This window comes from Globicephala melas, chromosome 19 (genome assembly GCF_963455315.2).
Source record: "Globicephala melas chromosome 19, mGloMel1.2, whole genome shotgun sequence".
Taxonomy (NCBI): Eukaryota; Metazoa; Chordata; class Mammalia; order Artiodactyla; family Delphinidae; genus Globicephala; species Globicephala melas.
In genome coordinates this window covers 39,805,866-39,823,972 of record NC_083332.1, presented here as the reverse complement: position 1 = coordinate 39,823,972, position 18,107 = coordinate 39,805,866, and positions in this window count along the sequence as shown.

Below are 18,107 nucleotides of genomic sequence, written 5' to 3'. Positions count from 1 at the left end.
ACAAAATAGCAGGAGGGCAGTTTATGGCATGGATAAAAATATATTAGCTTTAAAGTCAAATAGAACTAATGTTAAGGTGCTGGTCTCTGCCTTCTTCAGAACTGACTCAGGGCAGATTAATAGTAGGCATTGCTCAAAAACATTGTAAGGCAAATGAAAACCCCACAGTTATTTGGGACAAGAGTTTACGGTCAGGACATTCAGTAGATCTCCTAAAGCCTGGAGGAAAAGTTGGGGAAAGAATTTCTTTGGTATTTTAGGGTATTCAAATGTGTCTGTATAAAATAAGGAATTTAGAAAGCCACACACATACCCAGGACAGGACACAAACTCAGGAAAGATCTGAGAAGAAGCTAAGCTTTCACTTCTGGCTGATTTCTAGGCTCAGTATAAGCAGGAAGTGAAGGCTGAGGCAGAGTTGTAAATGTCTTGGCTAAGTGTTAGGAGAGTCCCAGCATAATGCCACTCTGTATGCCCTGGAAGAGGTGTTGGTTTTTGTCATCGTGGTTGTTTTCGTGCATTTTTATAGCTCCTTACATTCAAGGAAATAGCCAAACACTAGTTGAACACATGCTAAAGGGAAAGAGATTTCAACAACCACACATGACAAAAAATACAGTTATTCTAAAAATATTGGAAAAGTCCCTAAATAAATGGGCAACTATAGCCTTCAGTAATCAAAACCAGAAAACCTAGGGAAGGGAGAGAATCTGATTTCCAGAGTAACTATAATATAATATTTGAATATCCTGTTTTCAAGTTACAAATTAATTATAAGAAGCAGCATCATTTTTTCCCCTCCTTCACTTCAGTAGGCCACACTAATAGTTTCTACGACTACACTTTTTTTCACAAAGAAATTACATATGTATATAATGTGCATATATATATATGTCCATATGTCTATTATACATATATGTATATATAATTTATATATATATATATAAATATAAATATATAATATTTCATGATTCCCATAATTCTGGTGGGGACTTTTGGGTACAGTCAGAGTCAAACCTGATATGGTTAAATGTGCCAGTCAGTCTAGAATCATTCATATGTCCCAAATATTCACTGTTCATTTAGGGAATAGTATTTGACACAGTACTTGTAACACTGGAAGAACATAATGTCTGCTAGTTCCTACATTTGCTTTAGGAAACAGTTTTTGTGAATTCTACCAGCTGTACTTTCATAAAGTCCCATTTGAGTAATTTCTTTTTTAAGGTGTTGTCATTGCCCATTTTAAACAAATCATGTTTCAGGAACACTCTGCTTCTTACTTTCATGTAACAAGAATTTTACGCATTATTTATGTTTTAACTTCAGCTTAAAGTACTTTTATTCTGTATATGTGTGTTTAATTATATTACTTTATATATAGGTATACATACATATATAGATAGTTACATTAATTAGTGTATATGTATGGATACACGACCTTTTTTGTATGGACTATTTTATTTTTTTAATTTTTTAAAAATATTTATTTTATTTATTTATTTATTTTGGCTTTGCTGGTCTTCGTTGTGGCATGTAGACTCAGTTGCGGCATGCAGGCTTCTTAGTTGCAGCATGAGGACTCCTAGTTGTGACATACAAACTCTTAGTTGTGGCATGCGTGCAGGATCTAGTTCCCTGACTAGGGATCGAACCAGGGACCCCTGCATTGGGAGCGTGGCATCTTACTCACTGGACTACCAGGAAAGTCCCGTATGGACTGTTTTAAACATCCAAGAATACAAAAAATAATGTAACAGATGCCCATGTACTCCAATACAGAATAAATAGATGATTTAAAAAATAATAGTATTTCATGTATTTGTTTTACTTTTTAAAAAATAAACATGCTACAAAAGAATTTAACACCCCTCCATGTATATCCCTTTCCTTTCTCCCTAAATGCAATTAATATCAAGAAATTAGTGTGTAAACTTCCATTCATGTCTTAATGCTCTTAATACCTATGCAGATTTTTACATATGCATGTTTTCATAATCATATTTTAGAGTATGTTGTACAATTTATATAAATGGTATAGAGCTTATCTTATTAGAACTTTTATGTTTCACTCAATGTTATGTTTTAAACGCTAGCCATGTTTATGCATACTGGAGCTAGTTCATGCATCTTCCTTGCTGTATTACATTGTATTGTATGAATGTGCTTCAGTTTATTTATTCTCCCTATTTATGAATTATATGTTCATTACTGTGAACTACCAGTAATACTTAGAAAGGAGACAGGTTTTATCCTAACAACCACTTGATGACTTATTGATTCAATATCCTGCGAATGGAATTTGTCTCCATTGTACAGAAACAAGAGTATTATCTCATTGCCCTAGCTGAAATTCAAATTAATATCTTCTGTATTTTGAAAGCTGCAAAAACCAATAATTAAATAATGACTTTTCTAGAAAATCAAATATATTGTTACTTTAAGATAATAAATCAATCAGTACTTTCTACATCTGGGTAATTGCCCACCGGTGTGTTAGGAACTAGGGACATGAGATGAAGAGGGATAAAACGGTTCATCTTAATTTTCCGGGAGCTCATTGTCTGCTGGAGATGGCTAATACCAAAAACAATGAACACAGGGGAGAAAAAATTGTAAGTGCAAAAGAAAACTTGAAACTGGTAGTAGTTAGCATGTGATGGAGCAGTTTGAAGAAGGCTTTGTAGAAAAAAGCCTTTCATGTATTTTGCAGGAATCAGGAAACTGTTAGCATTCAGTCAGTGAGAGGCACTGAAAATAAAGTTGAAGTATAAGGGCATTTAGAAGTAGGAAAATCCCATAGAAAGAATCAATATTTGGATCTCCTTGAAAATAATCTGAATATATATATATATATATATATATATATGTATGTATGTATGTAATTTTCACCTGTAAGGTGTATATTAAACTCTAAGAACCTTGAATATGACAGCTGAATCACATACCCAAGTTTTTCCCACAGCACAATTAGAGGACCTAAAAATTCGTAGGTATTCTATAAATAGCTGGTGGATAAATAAATAAAGGATAAAACATTATCATCATTTTCAAAAAACTGAAATAAATTAGAAGAAAAAAAAGCAGGCTAATGGAAAAATATTTGAGGGTATTAGTTTTTCAAAAGCCATTTTCCATCTTCAATTCATGTAACAGGAGACATAACTGTGTTTGCAAAAGATTGATTAATCCTGATGAACCAAGAACAATATTTTCTCATAAATGATGTTTATTTTTTTATTTTTAAAAATATTTATTTGGTTGCACAGGGTCTTAGTTGTGGCAGGAAGGCTCCTTAGTTGTGTCACTGGCTCCTTAGTTGAAGCTCCAGAGCTCCTTAGTTGTGGCTCACCAGCTCCTTAGTTGCCACATGCGGGCTCTTTAGTTGTGGCATGCAAACTGTTAGTTGCAGCATGCATGTGGAATCTAGTTCCCTGACCTGAGATTGAACCCAGGCCCCCTGCAATGGGAGCACGGAGTCTTATCCACTGCACCACCAGGGAAGTCCCTTGTGGATGAAGTTTAATATGATCATAGATTCAACAAGAAAAAGAGAAGGCAGGGGAGATAACACACTAGAAAAATTAAAGATGCACCCCAAAACCCAACACAAAGTATCAAAAACAAAACAAACCCCAAAAAGAATATCAAAAATTTAAGGCCCTTTCAAATTTGGCCTCAGTGCTCTATTTCAAAACAAGATGGAAAAGAATTAGGAAAAAAAGTGCCCACCCATTTATAAACCTTGTAGCATGAATTGATACACACAGTTGTCTCAAGAGAAAAAAACTACTGACAGTAATTGCATTTTGACTGACATATTTTAAAAGCAGAGAGAGTATCTGTGACTTTCAGCAAATTAAACCAGCATCCGTGGATATGTACGTGTTACTATAATTGCAGAGTGTTTTCTACTACATAAATAATCTCAAATGACTGCCTTTACCTATACTTTGAGTCCCAACATATTTTCTAGGTATTTGACACTGTTCATGATTTGTCAGCCTTTCTGACTTTAGTTTGTGTATGATTCTTCCATGCACTTTATTTCACAGGAACGCCTGACTTTTCACTGTTTAGTGCACTTTCAAATGTTGTTGTATATGCTAGCGTTATTTTCAGCCTCCTCTCCTTCTCAAGCTGGTAAAAACCTATCTAATTTTCACAGTCCTCGTGAAAGTCACCTCCTGCATGGGGCCTTCTTTAATGCTTTTCTCACATGCTCTTTGCAGTTTAATTTACCTCTTTTCTCTGTGCTTCTGTAGCATTTAACATACATCACTACTGATGAATTGTGTGCATTTATTCTCATACTCAATAATTTATTTAAGATAGAGCAGAACTGAAATATTATACAAGCCTAAGCCATTATGCTTTAAAAAAAAAAAACTTTGAGAAAAATTTAGGCTTGGAGAGTTTCAAAAATAGTACAGAGAAATCCTGTGTAACCATTATCCAGCTTCCCTTGATGTTAACACTTTACATAATTGTAGAACACTTGTCAAAACTAAGTGTAATCTTGGCACAATACTGTTAACTGAAATTAAGTATTGATTTGGAGTTCATCAAATTTTTAACTAATGTTCTTTTTTTTCTGTTTCAGCATCTGATTTAGTTGCATTTAATTGTCATGTCACTTTTGTCTTCTCCGATCTGTAACACTTTCTCACTCTTTCTCTGTCTTCCATGATCTTGACACTTGTGACAAATACTAGTCAATTACTTTATACAGATCGCTCAAATTCGGTTTGTCTGATGTTTTCTTATGATTAGATTGAGTTATGCGTTTGTCACAAAAAACCAAAATGGCAGTGATGTGTCATCATATGGATGTACGTAATATTTATATGTATTACTGATGATGTTAAACTTGATCATTTGATTAAGGTGGCATCTGCCAGGAATCTTCACTATAAAATTAGTTTTTTTCCTTGCTAATTACTAAATATTCTGTGGGAAAAACTTCAAGACTATGAAGATATACCGATTTTGCATACAACCTTGCCCACTATTTTTAGCATTTATCACTGGATCTCAGCTGCAGAATTTATTATCGTGGTGTAATTTTATGAAATTGATTTTTAATTGAAATTTTTACATTAAATTTTATTCCATTACTGTAGTGATTTTGTACTTCCCTCATTATTTTTAACTTATTGATTGGAATTTTTCAGTGAGAAAGGTTTTTCTTCTCCATTTATTTAATTATCTCCTTATTTAATTAGTTATATCAGTATGGGCTTATGGATATTTATTTTATTTCCTGGGTAATAATCCAGTACTAGCATTACTTATTTCTTGGTCATTTTTTTACCCCCAACTTGGCCATTGAGAAGTCTTTCAGTTTGGCCCCTGTGCTCTTTAGATGGGCTATGCCCATTCCATTTATTTTTTACCACTTCATAATCTTGCCCCACAAAATGCTCCAGCCAGCACAGTGTTTTGAACGATAACAAGAGGACAGTTTGGAAACAGGTACATTGAATTTCAAATCTGGCTCCTTCTAACTCACTGTTCTTGCATATACTATCTTTTTATCTATTCTTCAATTTCCTTATTTATAAAATGGGCCTAACTGTATTGAGGAAATTGATGGTTGTCAAAAAATTGTCCTCAGTCTGTATTTGATAATTTGTATATCATTAAATGCTCACTGTTGAAGAGCTGACTCCTGAGATGATAGCATGAAGAATCCCACAGACTTACTGTCCAATGAAACAAACATGAGTAGTGAAAATTATTACTTTTTAAATTTTAATCAGATATACTACTTTACATATTAAATGAATGAATTGTATGTTGTGTGAATTATATCTTAATAAAATTTAAAATTGTATTTAAAATAAATTAAAAATATATCAGTATAAATACACTGTTTAAAATATTAAAGGGTTATCATTTATAAAAGTGCCCAAATAAGGATTTCTGGATATAAGACATTGAAAGACTCAGATAATGAACTATTAATAGAGCTATCTGAAGAAAGGACTGGCTGCCAGGAGAGTAAATATTAATTTCTTAACGAAGTTTAAAAAAAAAGCTAGCTTAACAGTGTGAAAAGATTCCAGAAATAAATGGATTTAATGTTTTATTAGAGGGATTTGAAAGGCCAAGAAAATTTTAGGTTCTCCATTTTTTTGGCAATTAATTTAATTATTTGAGTGATATTTTTAAGGAAAAGCCATTCTTCATTATTTCTATAAAAGTTACTGTGCAAACTAGAGAAAAGAATTACTCTTAACAATAACAAAAATTGAAAAGATGAATGATGCCATATGGCATAGGAAACTAGACTGAGTGGAACTTAACACTGATGTTCCTGGATGGTCTTTATAGAATTTAAAAAACTGTTTGTTGACCTTGATGTTTATGTAATTATTTTAGGAACAAAGAAGGAAAAGCTAGAGTTATAAAACTTAAAATGTCTAAAAATAATTACAAAAGTTTCTGAAAAATTTTATGAGTGATTAAACATATTGAGAGGCTTGAGGGTAAGAGCATGGATTCTTGAATCACAATACTGAGAACTGAAGACTGTTTCTACACCTCATTATTAGCAATATTTAACTCGTCAGAATTCTTATTTCCTTACCTGTATAGTGGGGAAAGTAATGGGGAAAATAACCTGTCTCACTGGGATACTATGTGGTTAAATGAGAAAATGCATATGAGGCATTTAATAGAGCATTAATAATAGTAACTATTATCATTCTTAGGGTAGATGCTATAAGAAGTGTGTGCTAATTTCATAGACTCTTTAATGTGTTTTGATCCAATTCATTCAGGAGGGTCATCTTGATTCATATTGTTTATTCCCTGAAACATGCCTATTGCTTAATTGAAATAATCTTTAAAAATTGGTGTGTGTAAGTAAATATTATTTAGCTAACCATGAGTCAATCACAAAGTCATAGACCTCTGAAAAATCATGGAACCAATGTTGTCATGGTGGTGTTTTTCTTTCCATCACGAAAACTGAATCATATTGATGTTTCAGGGAAGAAAAAAATAACAAGAGATCTCTGCGGTACCTTGTATGGGGAAAAGTTATAGAAAAATCACTGACTCTTATCAAAAAGACATTTTTATCCATTTGAGAGCTCTACTTGAATACCTACTTTGCTACTTAGGAGCTGAATTACATTAAAAAAATCACTTAATCTGTTTATTGTCAGCTTCCTCATATTTGATTTTGGGCTAATAGTTTATGCAGTTTATGCAGGTTTGTACAAGAATTGAATGAGACTATACAACATAAGTAGAGTACTTTGCCTAGTATATAAATGAAATTAAAGAAACGTCCTATTTTCCATTCTCCATTTGCTCTCTTTCTATGACAAAATATTGTCTCACCAGTTATAATAGGAAATGAAGCTGGTCTGCTATAACATGTTCCTGGCTGAACTAATATTGTTTCCTAGGAACCATCGATTCCTTTTCTAAGTAATTACATATTATCCTGTAAATAACCACTTTTCAAATCTTCTCTGTGATTTGATATAAATGAATCTCAGAATTTACTTTATCTCCAACCCAAAAGAACCTGATAAGGTATCTCTGTGACCCTCAAAAGTAGTTGATAGGTAAACGGTCACAGTAGCTTGAGTTGTGGTTTCCAAAATCAAGAAATCTAACTTATATCCTAATGTCCCCTCACCCATCCACAGTTCATTCTGAGAAAACATGCCAAACCTTTACCATTATGGGGACCATTTAAGGCAGGAGAAATGCAAATCCAATGAAGTTAAGTAGGTGTGGTTATATCTTTTCCTTTTCCCAACATCCGAATTTCTGAATTCAGGGCAGTTACAGCTCCCATTGTGTATAACAATGTGATATGTGTGGATCCCTAACCTCATAGAGCTCATATGTGTAGTTGGTAGAATTGGGTATAAGTAATTACAACAGATCTTCGTAAGAACAATGATGTGAATGAGTCCTTGATCCAACTGTGGCACAAAGGTTGTGAGTTGGGAAACCTGAAAACACATAATTTTTGAGATAAGTATTGAAGAAATAATAGAAAATTTCAGATGCATAAATAGAGGAGAATACTTCTGGCAGTAGAATTGGCCTGTGCAAAGAGAAGGCATCGGGGAACATAACATATTTAAAGAACTACAGATAGTTTGTTATGAATTTGAAAAATCAGGGACCAGCTCTTAAGGAGTCTGTAAATCTTGACTGCCATCTATGTATGTGGGCCAGAAATACATGCTTAATTTGGACAACATAACTTAGAATCACTTTGAAATACAGAGAGAGGAGGAAATCACAGAACATAGAGAGGGGTTGACTGTTCTCCTCTCCTCAACTATGATTAATCAGGGAATAGTCAATCAGTGATGTCAAGCAGATGGTTGTTGTAGTCAACGCAGGATGCACAGTATGTGCTTGTTGCAAAATGCTGTAATTTCTGGTTCCTGTAAATTGAAAGGCTGCCCTAAACATCTGTGATCTGTCTCTTGAAAGGTACAGTGTATCCAAAGATTTAACTGATTTTTCTTTGATATTCAGTGACATCTTTAGCAACCAACATAGGATCTGGAAGCTTTCTCTATAGTGTGGCCCATGACTAAGCAAATCATTAGCTTGTATAAGGTGAAGTAAAGGTTGCTACTAAGAAATGAAAACTTAAAAAAAAATCTATATAATAAACATATATAGTTTCCATGGTTTTAAAGCTTGTGGTTGAGCTATACTGGAACAATGTAGTTAGAATGTGTTTGGCTTCTGAGAACTACAGAACTCTCTCTAGGCACAAATGATTCCATTCAACTTCCTGCACCAAGAGACTTGAGCGAACTCTACCATGGCTTCTATCAGCTCAATACCATGACCCTACGGCGATCCCATACCTTCTTAAAATGCTTGCCTGAGAAAGCTCAATGCTGCCAAAAGAGTTTACTGTTTGTCCCAGCCAAAATTTGACTATAAGATCCTGACCTTCCTTTTCTTAGATGGTTTACTTTAGAAAGCTTACAATTATAAATCTTTTCTCTTTCCATTTAAGACACAAATCTTTTACCACCCTGAAATGTCTCCTCAAGGACCTGGGGCCATCTCTTTGAAATGCAGATAAGCAGGGAGATAGCTCTCCTGTCTCCCAGTAGGAGAGTAAGAGCTTAATTTTGGTGGTTGCCTTGCTCCAGTTTGCAAAACTACCTCCTGTCCTAAAGATACAGAGTTGTTTCTCCTCCAGATAAGGGCAGTTAACAAACCCAGCTGGCCTAATCTCATTGACAACCCCCCTTAACCTATTTCAGTAATTTTCCTTTAGCACACGTCAATGTTTAAAACGTTTCAGTGGAGTGGAGCTTGGTTCTGTGTTGAAGTCTCTCTCCTCTACTGCAGTAGTCTGAATAAAATCTATCTTACCACTTTTAAAACTATCTGGCTTCATGTCTCTTTGACACTTTCAGAGAATGAAAAAAGAAACCGTAGTAAATCGTTTTGCTCTTTGCTTTAATCTTTTTAACTTGCTGATTTTATCCAATTATCAACTAGGGCTTAAAGGGAACATCTTCCACAATAGGAGGTAGGGTTTGTAAATGCCTCAGCAGTTCTCTATAGATTTTAATGCAGGATATCACAGATTTTTGGTTAGTTGATGGTGATAGCATCCATGCTTCTCCAAGTTCTGGAATCTCCCTAAGTGTCATTGTGTTTTCCTTGTGTCTTTCTGTCTCCTGCAGAGAGAAACAAGGAAGAGAACTTGAGTTTGGAATAAGACTGTAATTGAAGCTTGGTTGTATGACCTTCGGCAAGTCACTCAACCTGATGAAGGCATCATTTGCTTTTATGTTATGTAAGAACAGTAATACTTATCTCACAAGATGAAATAACTTTGTAAAACATTTAACCTAGTGCCTACAAAGTTTAAAATAGGCAGTAAATAAATCTCTCACCCTCCAAATGCTGAAAAGTTGATTTTTGTTGTGAAAAGAAGCTTGTAAGTTGGGAGGCTTAGAAAAGACAAAAAAAAAAAGCAGAGGGTATCAAAATTTAAGGACCCCTTGACTGTGAAATGCAAGAATAAATGAAATTTGCAACAAGCAGTAAAGGAAAAGCTTCTTCCCTTTGGGCTACATTCCCTAATGATCCAGACCATGGAGAGGGTATGAGGTCTGATCTGGGCCCGTGGCTAAGAACCCCAATCATATTCTATCTTATACAGCACTGGGTTATGACCACAGACGAGAAAGTAACAGTATAAGTAGCAGGGCTTTTCCATATTCATGGTGAAGTGAAGGCCTTCAAGTTCCATTAAGAGATTGCCTATGATCTGTTTCCCAGGCAAATAACGGCTTGTGAGGGGGATTCTGAGAGTACTTGTGAAGAAGCAAGGGACAGGGAGGATCCAGTGCTCTCTGGTCCCTCATGCTCTTCTCACATGCTCTTCTGCTGAAGGTAACTTTACAGTAAGCTGGAGGGAACATGCCCAAGCTTTGTCTTCCCATCAGTACCACTGCATGACTCAGCCTTCATAGGTACTCCAACAGGAACCGGATGCTCCCAGAAGCTGGGCCCAATTGAAATCATAATAAAGAACTGTGAAATGATAATTACCAGCTCCTATAATCTTTTTTCTCTATCCATTGAATGGAATAATCATTCCTGTCCTGCCTATTTGAGAATAAAATGCAATACTATTGCTGTTCAAGGTGCAATATGATTCATAGAATAGAGGTTCATTTTTTATTAATAATTTTAACATAAACCAGATAACATGGTCAGTAAAAAGTAATTCTCCGTGCACATGTGTGCAAGAAGGGGATTCTTCTTCCCCATGTACAGTCGTAGAGGAAACAACAGCCCTGGTAGGGTGCACCATATCCAGTGATGGCTGGTATTCAAAAAGGGCAAACAAAGCACATAATTTATTTAAATATATCATTTGTGTGTTCTACAGGAATGTTAATCCGAGTTCTGAAGCCTCTTGGAGGTATTTTAGAATGAAAACCTGGCTGCTATTTGCATAATCCTAACACTTCAGGAATGAATAATGATAAACCCTTGTTGTTAGTCTGTGTATAAGAAGACAGATGATTATTCAGTGGAATAGTTGGGATTTCCAGTGTTGTTCTACAAAAACCTAATCCCTAGAGATGTATTAGGGGAAAAATAGCAATAACTATGATCAAATGTATCATAATCTATTGCCTGATAGGGTGGGGACATCTGATAACATAGTACAAGTTCTAAAAGTCCTAAAATAAAGTAACTCTATAATTTCATTTAATCTAGATTGCCCCTAATACATTAGTCCAGAATTTTTAAAATAAGAATAATAAAAGAGACCCTAAAAAAAAAAAATCTGAATATCAGTTTTCTGGAAATCCTGCCTCATCATATTTATTATTATTAAACTGTACTGATACTTTATACCACTGCAGTTTTAGTTACCAAATGATTATGTTCTCATTTTCTTTCTCTAATGCACTAAAATATGTTATAAAGGGACAGTAACTATGTTGGTAATGATGCAGGAATATATAAATGCACAGATCATTACAGAAAGCCCTGGCAATTGATTTTTAGATAAACTGATATTCAAAATTAGTCATGATAAAGAAAAACAAAGAATAGGAAAAAATGCTCTAAATATCATTATAGGGTAATTAGTTACTTATTAAAAATAATTAGTTTTATGTTTATTTTACAGCAGCATGCCAAATACATGTTCAGGTAACTTGGTAATTAAATTCAATCATACAAAATAGAAAAAATGTGTATTTTATTTTTCCTCTTTTTTGGAAAGTATTCATATTCTAAATCCATTTACACATATTTCTTATTTCCTCTGGAAATTTTATAGTTGTAGAATTGTTAGTATAAACGTTGTACCTTTCTTTTAGGTTTCAAATGTGATATATCATGTATATGAGAATGTTTATTTTATTCCATATCTTGGCCTTCTTTCTGCCACCAGGAAAATGCTCCAAATATTTGCTGTCTTATGAATCAAACTATTGTTCATTCGTTCTTGCATTCACTCACTCATGCATGCTTTCATTCATTTAGCTCCATGTTGTAATAATTACTCTGCTGCTGCTACTTCATAGTAGTAGTTATATGTATGGACTTTGGAAACAAATTGTCTGGGATCAAGATCAGTCTACAGCACACAAACTGTGAGCAAGTCATTTATGTTCCCTAAGGCTCATATATAAATGGGTGAATGAAGGTAGTACCTGTATCAAATTTTGGAGGATATAGTATGTTAATCCATTAAAGGACTAAGGACAAAACCTGCCCCACAGTAAGCGTTCAGTGAATCCTATGTTTAACAGCAGTTTTAAGCACTGATGTCCATTAAGCTCTTAGTTAGTATATGTCAAACTCTAGCCTAAGAAGTTTGCATGACTTTATATAGGTATATGTGTGTGTGTATATGTATATTTATGTGTGTGTGTGTGTGTGTATATATACATGTGTATATATATAAGTATATTTATATTTATGGTTACTTAATTAGGGTTAAATTAAAGATATAGATAGATGGATATAGTTAGAAATAGATATATCCATATATATAGATATGTATAATTATAGATATACACATACACAACTTTGGCTTTTGAAATAATTTTGCAGATGATAAAATAGAAGATCAGAGGATTTAAGGAAGTTATATAAGGCCATGTGTTTAGAAGGTGATCAAACCAAAATTAAAACCAGCCAATCTCATTCTGAAGCATGGGTTCTCTATGGTTGCAATCTACTTCCTAATTTTGATTTGCTAGCCAGACTCACCTAATTCAAAAATATTTGTAGGTATGAATATGTCACCTCCAAGTGCATCTAGAAGAAGAAGAAATTCTCCTTGATAAGGCATTTCTATTCCTTTTACATATTCTTTCCATAAACAGTTCAAAACAAACATTGAAGTAAAGTGCAGGCATTTAATCAATCGTAACACCCATTTATCACTGCTTAAACTACAAAGCAATAGAGATTATCCCTTTAATATTTAATAAATTCATAAATCTGCTACAAAAACTCTGTCCCTTTCTGTGCCTGTACTTCTTCCCCTATGGTTTATTGCTTTTCAGAAGTTTCTTGTATGAAAGTTCTACAAGACTAAATCATTCTTAAGCAAAAGAGCAGCCATGTTATAATTGCAAATAAACCAGATTATAACATGTTATTGACCCTTGGTGATCAACATGAATCATTATTATTAGCACATATCTACTGTGTGTCTATATTTCTCTGAGCACTGTGTTTCATCCTGGAAAAGGCTTTCCCTTTATTGAGCACACAGGTTACTGTGGATGAGACAAATACACACTATACACTACAACAAATATATAAGAATATTAAATCGTGTGTGTGTTTAATAAAATGTACTCTCCTTCCCCCTGCCAAAAATCATTTATTTCCCATTGCCCACAAGATGAGAGGTAAAGGGATTATCATATTTCTGAATAATCTGGCATAAGCCTATCCTTCCAGTCTCATCTTGGCTCATCTTTTATCACCACACTGCAGCCACATTCACTTTGTTCATTCTTAGAACAGGCTGTCTTTAGGCCAGCTCTCTAGAAACAGAGGCTGAGATGGATATTCTAAATTTGTTGGAGGTGTGCTTCCAGAAGAAAGGTCTGAGGAAAGTAGGTAAGTCAGGGAAGAAATGCCAAGCAACAAATGTGGTCTCAGATGGAGACTAGCTTCTAAATAATCCCATAAAAAAGTTCTGGACACAAATTGCACAACAGAGCTACTGCCATCTCCAAGTTATGGGGCCAGTCTTTTGCACTTGGTCAGGCTATGTCTTTGCCCCTCTGTGAGAGAGGGAGTCACTTCCCATGTGAGTTTGTGGGCTATTCCATTTCTTTGAGGGCTTTCCTCCAAGTAAGGAACAATTATGAACTGTTAGCAGTTGACATTTCTAGGGTCTTGGGTGTGGATATACCAGCCCCATATGGTGGGTGCATTCTCAGAATACTTCTTGTACTGCTCATGTCCACTTGCTTCTCAAATTAAGTTTATTCCACATAGTTACAGCTTCTCCAGGACCCTAGTTATCACAATATGTGACAGTTTACGAGAGGAGGGTTAGTGGGACAAACTGCAGCCCATGCTGCAATTCTCCCAAAGTCATTACTGAAACCTGTCATCTCCCTCCCCCACATGTTCTGTATCCTGGTTCTCCTAGGCTAGAGTTTCTGCAAGTCTAGATTCTTATTTCTGAGGACCCTGAGGTGCTGGTCACCATGTTCTGATCAGGTATGATTATTGTACTTGCCCATTTTCCATTAAAACCAAGCATGGAAGGACCAAGTGAGGCTGTAGTGGGATCAGCTAAGTGCCCACTGGTCTCCTGTTTGGCCATGGGCAATTATCCAGAGAAGGGAGCAGCTGTGAATTGTTAAATATCACAAAAGCCAGGGAATAAGTAAACCAGCAAGTGAAGGAGATCTGGGTGGGGCATTTACAACATGCAGGCTTAACTCTTCACTGCCTCAGCGCTTTTGTACTTCTGATCCTTTTACTTGGAACATTTTTCCTTCTGTTTGAATGGCTGGCTCTTACACATTATGTAGTTGAGAATTGTGCATGCTTCCTCTTCAGAGATGCCATTGCCAACCATCCCACCTAGATACTATTGTCATTATTTTCCATATCAGGACTGTGTTGTCCTCTTTCCAATACTTGGCTAGATTTACAGTAACTTGCTTTATTGGACAACTTTATTTGATTTTTTTCTATGTTTACTGTTAAAATATATGCTCAGTGGGGTAAAAGTAAATTTGTCTTGTTTACTTCTGCATCACTCGTCCCTAGGATAGAGATTAAAACAGAGAAACATAACAAATGTAAAACAAATATTTGTTGAGTGCATATCTGAATGCATCAGCTATGTATGAAGACCTTAATTGGCCACTGCATTCATCTTTTATTATAGGTCTTGTAAATCTCTCCACTGTGTTAGGACCCAAGGATCACTTCATAATTTGTCTGCTTTACATTCCCACAATACAATGTACGCCTGTTGTGATGCTTTCCACACCTACCACCAGGGGCATCTCATGCCCTTAACGACTCAGCCCTTTTATTTTATTTTACTTTTTCTTTGAGTTTGAAACCTTATGAAGGACATTTAGTTGCAGTCAACTGACCTAGCCCTACCACCCTTTTTTTTTTCTTGAAAAAGTCTAACCAATTCTGATCATGATACTGGAACTCAGTGCCTTAGGTCTAACCCAAAGGAAAAAGACATGTCTTAACCATTAGGTGTTCAACAGATGTATAATTCCTATTTTCCTGTTGTTAGTATTGTATTTGATTTCAGTAGCTTCAGTGTGTCTATTCATCTTTAAAAATGCTTTCAAGAGGTTTCATGTCATTAATGAATAATTGTTAATAATTAATTTTGGAACCTAATGCAGGATAATGTGACTCCCTTATTTTTAAAGTAGTGAAGTGTAAGAAAGGTTAGAAAAGTCTCAGAGGTAGGACACTAAGTGTGGTGTATTAATTCTGTGTAACAGGAAACCTACATAATTTGGGGAATAAAAGTAAAGTTTGAGTTTCCATTTTTTTTTATATGCATATGTGAGCATCTGTGTGTCTACATATGCATGCATGTATATGTATATGCGTATATACACATATGTATACACACATATACATATGTATAAATGTACGCATATATATGTATTGTAATCTCATAAATAAGATGTGATCTTTCTTATCTGATATATTGAGGTGCTTGACTAAGAACGGTGGTGGTGTTAATATCCCATACATGTCAGTGCTACCCTTTAATAAAGTTTACCCCTCTCTTATAAAAATACAAAAGTCAGTTCAAACTGTTAGCATATTCATATCCTTAGTGTCATCGATTTTGAACACTCCATATGTTGTCTTTTGTACCTTTGAAGATAAGATGTAATTATTGAAAAAAAAAAAGGATCAATAAAATAAGAGATTTTGGTGCTTATTCATTTATCCCACTCTGCCTCAAGCTCGATTTTTCAAGGAAAACAAGCCATTTACATGTACTTTTCTTGGGAAAGAAAATTAGAGGGAGTCAATGTTCTGGGAAAATTCTTGAAATTACTTTAAGTGTTGTATACTATCTGATGGTTAAAGTATCTATAAAATTACTCTGTGAGGCGTCCGTAACATGTCTGTGAACTCTGAAGGAAATTTTGAGTAGAGTTGCCATTCTATAACGATATAAGTGATATTTCTAGGGATTCATCTTGGAATCTCTTCTAGGCATACCAAAAATAAGATATTTAATTGCACTTTGATAATTGTCCAGACTCCACTGTGGCTGTGCTTATTCTGTGTAGATATAATTCAGCTAATCAGTAGTGTGGCAATTCAGTTGACCCTTTTAAGTGACCAAGATATCGCCCCCCTTCTTAGGCAGTATAGTCACATCTTATTCGCTCAGCTGTTACTGAAATAACAAAAGCAATGCTTCCCATCCAGCCCAGGCTTTGAGGCTTAAGATGTATTCATTTCGAACATGGATATTCATGAGTTTCCTTTCTTTTAGTTTATCTGTCCCTGCCTTTACTTTCCTAAATCTAATTTTAGTATGTGTATAATACTCCGATATTTTGAGTGTACCCTTGGAAAAAACTAATGCATAAATTAACGTAAATAATCCCTTAGATGCAGTTGTATCCTAAACCATCTGTCTATCTGAAGTCTGAGGTCTTTCACTTGATTGGTTGGACAAATCCCATGATTTTGGATAATTCTAGACCTGACCCCAGTGAAAACAAATAACAACTTTTAAAGTAGAAAGATAAAGTAGAAAGATATTCCCTGGAATTTTCTAAAGAACTTAGCATCACAGACTCATGGAACCTTGAGGATAAAAAGAACAAAAGGTCACTTGAGGGATTTATAAACGTTGGTACACTTCCTATTTGCTCCTTTAGCTCTTTGCATCTTGGCTTGCATCTTTATTTTATATTCTTTTCTTCTCCTTTCATTTCTCTCAGTGCCCTGCATGTCTGCAGAAGGAAGGTTAGATGGTTTCCCGATTGCCAGCATAAATGGGACCAGGGACACTAATCTTGTCCAGTCAAGCACCTGATGCTTGAATTATCTTGTAAATGTTTTCAACAAATTCCTATCCTCTATTATATTGTACCACTACTAATAGCAAAAATAATTAGGAACAAATATAACTGATGAAAAGCATATTGTTATTTATATTATAATTGAGTACTTTGATATTCCAGGCACTTTTATATAAATTACTGCTGATCCTTATATGTATCATGCAAAGAAGATGCTGTTGCTATTGTCCAGAGAAAGTAACCGAGGTTTAAAGAAACAAAGTGACTTGCTCAAAGACATATGTGTGGGGTTCCAGACTAGGTATGTGGAATCTATCTGCATCTGCTAAAGTGCATTCCTTGGACAACCCCAGTGATGCAGAGGTCACCAAATGATGAAGCAGACAATGTTTCTTTTCCTCTTAATGGAAGAAGTGGTTTCATTAGAAAGGTGTTCTGCATATGAAGGTGAACTCAAACTGTCTTCTGTCAAGCCATTGATTACTCAGAGTAATCATAATCTATTATACTTATTCTCATATTTTCAGTGTTCAAACACATATGTAACAGAGATTATTATTCATTAGCATAGTGTTATTTATGAGAATATTTCCCATACATATGCAGAGTGGCATCATCAAGTTTAGAGGTTAACTGAATACATCATAATATATACAGGTATTTCTCATGTATTCATTTAGTTTGGTAGGGATTTAGATTCACAAAAAAACCCAACACTTGCTTTATTGTTTCAATTGTACCCTAACTAGCTCAGCAGAATGTTATGTCCCAACAACCAAAGTGGTTTGAGTCCTTATTTTGTTGCTGTGAAGACACAGATCGCTACATTTACTGCTGGCAAGTTTTTGGTAATTTCTAAAGCAAAAGAAAATAATGCTACCCTCTGAACCCACACAGGCCAGTTTTACAAAAATTATTAGGAAGTGGAAAATTAGGAATCACATCAAAAATTCATGGGATAAAACTTATTCTGTTTCATTTTTTAAAACTTATTTACTCAGTATGAATTATTGACACCTACACTATGACAAAGTGCCAGGACCTGAAAGTGCATAT